The sequence below is a fragment of the Scyliorhinus canicula genome, chromosome 4 (genome assembly GCF_902713615.1).
Source record: "Scyliorhinus canicula chromosome 4, sScyCan1.1, whole genome shotgun sequence".
In the NCBI taxonomy this organism is placed as follows: domain Eukaryota; kingdom Metazoa; phylum Chordata; class Chondrichthyes; order Carcharhiniformes; family Scyliorhinidae; genus Scyliorhinus; species Scyliorhinus canicula.
The window spans coordinates 144,270,951-144,278,105 of record NC_052149.1 but is presented as its reverse complement, the minus strand read 5'-3'; positions in this window follow the sequence as shown (position 1 = coordinate 144,278,105).

The window sequence follows — 7,155 nt, the reverse complement described above, 5'->3', positions numbered from 1 at the left end:
CCGGGAGCGCCCATAGAATTTTTTTCATCACTGGGAAGCTGAACTTACTGGCCGGATCAGCTCCTCAGAGATCAGGCCACCATTCTGATAGAATGCCCCGATCTCTAAGTGCCCTGGAGGGTCTCCCACACCCATGGATAATGTCACCCCCCACACACATGGGATACACCCCCCCCCCCCCCCCCCCCCCCCACCCCCCCAGTGAGGACACCGCGCTATAGGGCCGTTGAGAGCCACCTTTTTCAGGCCTTCCCACACCCCCTTTCGGGCCCCCCCTTTCATGACCCCCCACCCTTCACTCTCCAACCTTCCGGAGTCTCCTCCATACCCACCCTTCAGCCCTCTCCCCCCACCCTACATAAAACCCCTCATCTCTCCATTCATGACCTCCCTCAGATCCTGAGCCTTATCAGTACCACCCTGGCACCCTGGCACTACCACAATGGACTAGTGGGAAAATAAAATTTAATCACACATTTCCCTCACTGTGGTTTGTGGGACTTTGCTGGTGCAGAATGATTCATGTTTGCCACAAAAAAGTCTGATAAATAAAAGACCATTTGTCATTTGAAGCACTTTGAGAAATGTCATGGAACCACTAAAAGTCTATAATACAAGGGGCTAGATTCTCCCAAAATGAGACTATGTCCCCCACCCCGGCGTAAAAACAGTGGAGTTTAACTCCCGAAATTCCTTGAAAAAAAGTTTGACGAATTCATCGCCATGCAGAGGGCTAGCAGGACCCAGAGTGAATCTCACAGCTTTCGGTGCAGATACGGGTCCCTGCACCTCCGGGTCAAAGGCCGGGCATGTGCACAGCGGCGACCTCCAGCGACTGCACCGTGCTCCATGGCAGACCCGGACCGCAGAGGCACTCTGAGGAAAGAGAACCCCCCCCCCCCCCCCCCCCCCCCCCCCCGATCGGCCGCGCGCCCGAGCCTCAAACCACGCACCTTTAATTGTTGGCTGCCTATAAAGCTCCCCCTGGTCTCCGATCCGCCCGCCCCCGACCATCCCAACCAGCAATAGGTGGTTAGTGCCACGTCGTTGGGAACTCAGCCGGTCAGGAACGGAGGATCGCTGAGCGGGCCTCTGGCAATGGGCCCCCAGCGACTCGCCGAACTCCACGGTGACGACGATTTTCGGTGCCCGGAGAATCGCCGGACCAGCGTCAAGCCTGATTATGGCGTCAAACTGGATTCTCCGCTCCGGCGCCGGCCGCGATTACGGCGTCGGGCTGCGGAGAACCCAGCCCAAGATTTTTTTTGCATGGAGTGCATGACTGTGAACATGTGCACGTGTGTGTGTGTGTTAGTGAGAGATTGTGTTCTAGGCTCGAACTTGACACATTTTCCTATCTGCCTTGTGACAGGTCTAGGACAACTTGTCCTCCATTCAGCCCTTGTTCTCTGGCAAGAAGCCACATTAAAGCTATTGAGGTGGGAATTACAGGTGTAAACTCTGCTTTGGATCACTTGTTTAATAGAAGGGTGTTCAGCATAGCAAGGGTTAATGTGAGAAATCTGGGGAACAGTTTAATATAGAGAGGCACATGACAGTAGACAGGAGACTGTTATATGGAAAGACTCGAGAAGGAGACAGCATGAAGTTAGCTCCTAACCCAGGCTATGTTTTGGGCTATAGGTATGTTTTACCAATATGCATCACTGTTCAATTTTACAAGCCTCTGAACCTCTTTGTCAGACCTACTGAATAAATTCTTACAATAACTTGGCATTGGCTCATTCTTATTTTCTCCTCTCTTCCTGTAATATTTCCCCTCCATTGCTGACTGATGTTGGCACTTAGATTTAAATGTTTTTATGTTCCATGGAGACCAGCCCAGGCAGCTCGATCATCAACTTATATTAATATAGAGTTTTTAAAAAAGAAACCATCCCATGCATTATGAAAGTCGTCATAATCCCTGAAAACCATAGGCTGCTTTCCTCTTTTGAGAGAGCTGACTGATGGTGGTTTAACCTGAGGGTCAGCACATGTCAGGCAAGGGGCAAGGTTGAGAAGGCGGGGTCTTCATGAATAACCTGAGCCTGTGCAGGAATTGAACCTCCATCACGAACCAGCCATCCAGCCAACTAAGCTAGCCAGCATATAAAGCAATGCATTATAAGGAGTTATTAGGTTGGATGAAAAGACCGAGGGAGTGCCTTGAAGGAGGAAAGCAAGGAAAAGAGGTGGGGAGGTGAAGAAAGGATATTCCAGAGATTTGGGCCTAGGCACAGCCACAAACTTTGGAGTGATTAAGATTGAGGTTGCGAAGAGGCTACAGTTAAAGGAGTACAGATATCTTGGAGGTTTATGGGACTGGAGGAGACTGGAGAGATACAGAGGGGTGAGGTTTTGGAGGGGCTTGAAGACAAGAATCATCATTTTAAAACCAAGGTGATGTTTGACTGGGAGCCAATGTATGTCAGCGAGTGAGGGGGTAATAGGAGACCAGCAATCACTGTGAGTTAAGATATGAGCAGCCGAGTTTTGGATGGTCTCATGTTTTTTGGGGAGATATTGGATTAGTCTAAAGGTAATAAAGGTATGAATGAGGGTTCCAACAGCAGGTGGGCTGAAGCACGGGCGACATTGGGCGTTGTTACAGAGATAGAAATAGGTGGAAATGTGATAGCATGAATATGAGGTCAAAAGTTCATCTCGGGGAGGGCAGCAAGGTGGAGCAGTGGGTAGCACTGCCGCCACACGCCGCCGAGGACCCGTGTTCGATCCCGGACCCGGGTCACTGTCCGTTTGGAGTTTGCACATTCTCCCCATGTCTACATGGGTCTCACCGCCACAATCCAAAACGTTGTGCAGAGTAGGTGAATTGGCCATGCTAAATTGCCCTTTAATTGGGGGGAAAAAAAGAATTGGGTACTCTAAATTTGTAACAAAAAAAGTTCACCTCGGGATCAAATGTGACACCAAAGTTGCAAACCAACTGGCTTCATCTAAGATAGTTTCCTGGGAGAGGAATGGAGTTGGTAATTAGGGAAAAGAGTTCAGAACGGGCAATGAAAATGGTGGAAATGATTGGAGGAAATTTTGATCAGCTATTCAACCATTGGGGCATCACAAGTTTGTTTTCACCCTCTGTCCAGCACAGGTCACTGGATAGTGATCAGGAATTGGAGCCCTGTCTGATATTGCACTGCTACCCTCTAAGGAACAGGCAGTGCCAGTATCTGAGCTGGTGGTTGCAAGGGTGAAGTTGTTTAATTCCGTTTCATTATTGTCCATCTCTTTTTCCTCTTTGATTTCATGCTCTCACACCAAGTGGCAGCTCATGGGTGTCTGGAAGGAGAAAGGCACAAGGGTTGGATGAGGGTGAGTTCAGAGGAAGAATGCAGGATGTGGGTGGTTATGCAGCTTATGAAAATCAGAAGAGATTGAGGGACGAGAGGAAAGTGGGTAGGTGGATTGAGTAGGAAGATAGTGTTACATGTGGTGGTTTCAGCTCTGCTATTGGCCACAGCCTCAGTCTTAGCCACTCCAATGATAGCCAGTACCCTATCCTCCATCGCAGTGAGGACATGGCCTGAACCTTGATGGTTAGGTGCTGCTGCCTCTGGTTCTATGTCACCTTGTCCTGCGAGAGAGAGTGAATGGCATCCGTGAGTGTTGTGCAATGTACTTGGATGATGTGGTTGTCATGGTTGAATAGCTGGCAGCACGGGCAAACTATGAGATGTGGATGTGAGGCTTGCAGCAATGCTAAATGTGTGTGAGTGAAGTGAGGCTACGAATGTGAAGTATGAGTTATGGTCGAGAGAGAATGTTAGTCGGTGAGTAAAGGTGATGTGAACTGAGAGATGTGTGAAGCTGGTGGGTCATTTGTAAGGATACAGCATTGAACTGACCTTGATCACTTTAGGGCTGTGAACTTCTTGTGGCATTGCATCCATATTTGTAAGACTTGCTAGCATTGACTGTGATGGCTACCTGCTCCCACTGTCTTCACAGCATCAGTCAGGAGGGTCTTCTGGCCAGCGGGCCTCTCTCCTCCTGCTCACCTCCTGCACTAATGCCTCCAATGTTATGCCAAGGATGCTTAGAACTTGCTTGGAACTTGCTCTGTGCCCAGTGTAACCATGTTCTTCTATCAGGTAAGCCACTAGCCCTCAGCTATTTACGGTATCTGCTACATCCAGGATGAACCTTGCCTCCAGGAGGTACAGAGTGGCTTTAAATGGTGGTAGCCTTGCATGAACTTGCATGGCACTCCCTGCTGAGGTCTGCCTGCTGCCATAACCTAAATTAGTAGGCAGATGAAGGTTACTTGCTAACTGCATCAGAACTAGACAGGCATTGGTTGATCTTACATCATGGTCACTGCACCCGTTCTCAGGCTTTCTATAAATGTTGAACCCGACAGTACAAAAGACAGGAGGTGAAGCCAAACCCACATAAAACACTCATCTGACCACAGCTGGATCATTAGGGTTTGGGTTAATTAATTAATAGCAGGTTGAAAGGCTATGGAAAATGGGCAGGAAAGTGGAGTTGAGGCCGCGAGGAGATCAGCCATGTTTGTACTGAATGGCAGAGTGGGCTCGAGGGGCTGAATTGCCCCTAGTTCTTAGGTCCGTATGTTATGTTCAAATCCGGGCACAGCACTATAGAACATAGAACAGTACAGCACAGAACAGGCCCTTTGGCCCACGATGTTGTGCCGACCATTTATCCTAACCTAAGATCAACCTAGGTTACCCAGAGACTTTTCTAGATCAACCTAACCTACACCCCTTCAATTTACTGCTGTCCATGTGCCTGTCCAAGAGTCGCTTAAATATCCCTAATGACTCTGACTCCATCATTTCTGCTGGCAGTGCATTCCACACACCCACCACTCTCTGTGTAAAGAACCTACCCCTGACATCTCCCCTATACCTTCCTCCAATCACCTTAAAATGATGTCTCCTCGTGACAGACATTTCCGCCCTGGGGAAAAGTCTCTGGGTAGCCACTTTATCCATGCCTCTCATCACCTTGTACACCTCTATCAAGTCACTGCTGTTTCTTCTTCGCTCCAGTGAGAAAAGCCCTAGCTCCCTCAACCTTCCTTCATAGGACATGCCCTCCAGTCCAGGTAACACATTAGCTCTTTTCTCTCCCTACAGATGCTGCCAAACTTGCTGAGATTTTCCAGCATTTTCCCTTTCGTTTCAGATTCCAGCATCTGCAGTAATTTGCTTTTAGTCCAGGTAGCATCCTGGTAAATCTCCTCTGCACCCTCTCCAAAGCATCCACATCCTTCCTATAATGAGGCGACCGGCACTGGACACAATATTCCAAGTGTGGTCGAACCAGGGTTTTATAAAGCTGCAGCAAAACTTCGCAGCTCTTAAACTCAATCCCCCTGTTAATGAAAGACAACACACCATACGCCTTCTTAACAACCCTATCAACCTGGGTGGCAACTCTGAGGGATCTATGGGAAAAACTCTCGGTGGAGAGTGCTATTGTGGTTTACTTAGTCGTTCTAGTGATGAGGGATTGTTGTTACCTCTATAGACTGGAGAAGCTGAGGTTATTGTCCTTTAGAACCATAGAATCCCCAGAGTGCTGAAGGAGGCCATTCAGCCCATCGAGCCTAGCGCAAATCCCTATTTTTGACCTTTCCCATTCTTTAACCGGTGCACCCAGATCTTCCCTACTGTTTCCATTGGCAAGAAGCCAGTAACCAGAGGCGTCAGATCGAGAATAATTGGCAAGTAAGTCAGGGAGGAAATGGAGAGGGATTCTGTTAAGTCAACAAGCTGTGATTATCTGCAATATTCTGGCAGAAAAGGTGGTAGATTCAATATTAAAAGGAATTGAATCTCTAAAAATAGAGAAAGGTTTGCAGTGGAATGGGGAAAGAATAGGGGAATGGGAGTAATTGGCAGTGATTTCGGAGAGCCAGCATCAGTATACTTGCCTGTAAGCTCCCTGATTCTCAGGAATGGAACTTCTAACATCATTGTCATTCAGGACTTCCGGTAGATTTACATCACGGCAGCTTGATGTGTCGAATCAGAAATAATTCTGTTACATAACAGTGCAGTGTGACTGAACAGCAATGATCTCATCTGTGTTTTCCTTAACGTTAACCCAGTTAACATGTTGCAAAGTGACAGGATGAATGAATTATATCATCTCCTCGGCATGGATATGACGAGGCATTGCAAAATACCCTCATTGTTTTCTGCCAGGTAAATAGTTATCTTCTTGGCTCACTTCCCATTACTGTTAACATGTGTTGAAAAGCCATTGAGGTTCAGTCCCATGAGACTTGAGTGTGGAACCATTGCTGGTCATTCCAGTGCAGTGCTGAGTGAATTCTGTTCTGTTGCCAGAGGTGGTTTTCAGAGGCTAAATCCAAGTCCCATTTGCTAGTTCAGACAGATGTGAAAGGTTCAGGGGGCCACTAGCCGAGGGCAAACAGGACGATTTTATGGCATCCCCAATTCCTCCGCCAGCAGAAATAGGATTAGCTGTTCATTCCTTGTTAGACCACGTTGAGACATTCTTGCTCCAGAAGATGTAGTGAGCTAATGGAGTTACCATTACCTCAAAGTCATTCATTTTCGAAAGCATTGTCCAGTAGTCCCCCGTTATACCGCGCCCCGCAATACCGCGGTTCGCGATATACGGCGGGGGTGCTTATGGACCCCAACTTTTTTCACAAAAAAGGTGGCGAAAGGTGGCGAAAGAGAGTGATGGGGTAAAGTGCAGCATCCATGCCCTGTGCTGAATGTCAGTCCCTTTTCCCATTGTCCCCAGGCCAGGGCCGGCCTGCAGGTTGTTTGAAGATTCCGTATCCAGCAAGGAGAGGAATGTGCCCTTGTTTTACCCGCTCTGACAGCACACTGCAGCAGGCGGGAGAGGGAGAGAGAGAGGCCACACGCGTGGGTTTATTGCCGCCCCTCAGGGAGATTCAGACTCTTAAAACGAAAAAGGGAAAAGTAGAGCAGAACGGAGCCTGTCTTTTGCTGCAAAAGTTCGAACTCTAACTTTCGGAGGGGGCAGTCTGCCTTCAACCGGGAAACCGGTCGCTTTGTTTCCTGCCTTACTCCCAACCGGAACAGAGCTTCTTAATTCCAAATGACCCGAGTTTATACTCACACCGCTCACAAACCTTTTTATGTTGAAGTCAGGGTTTTT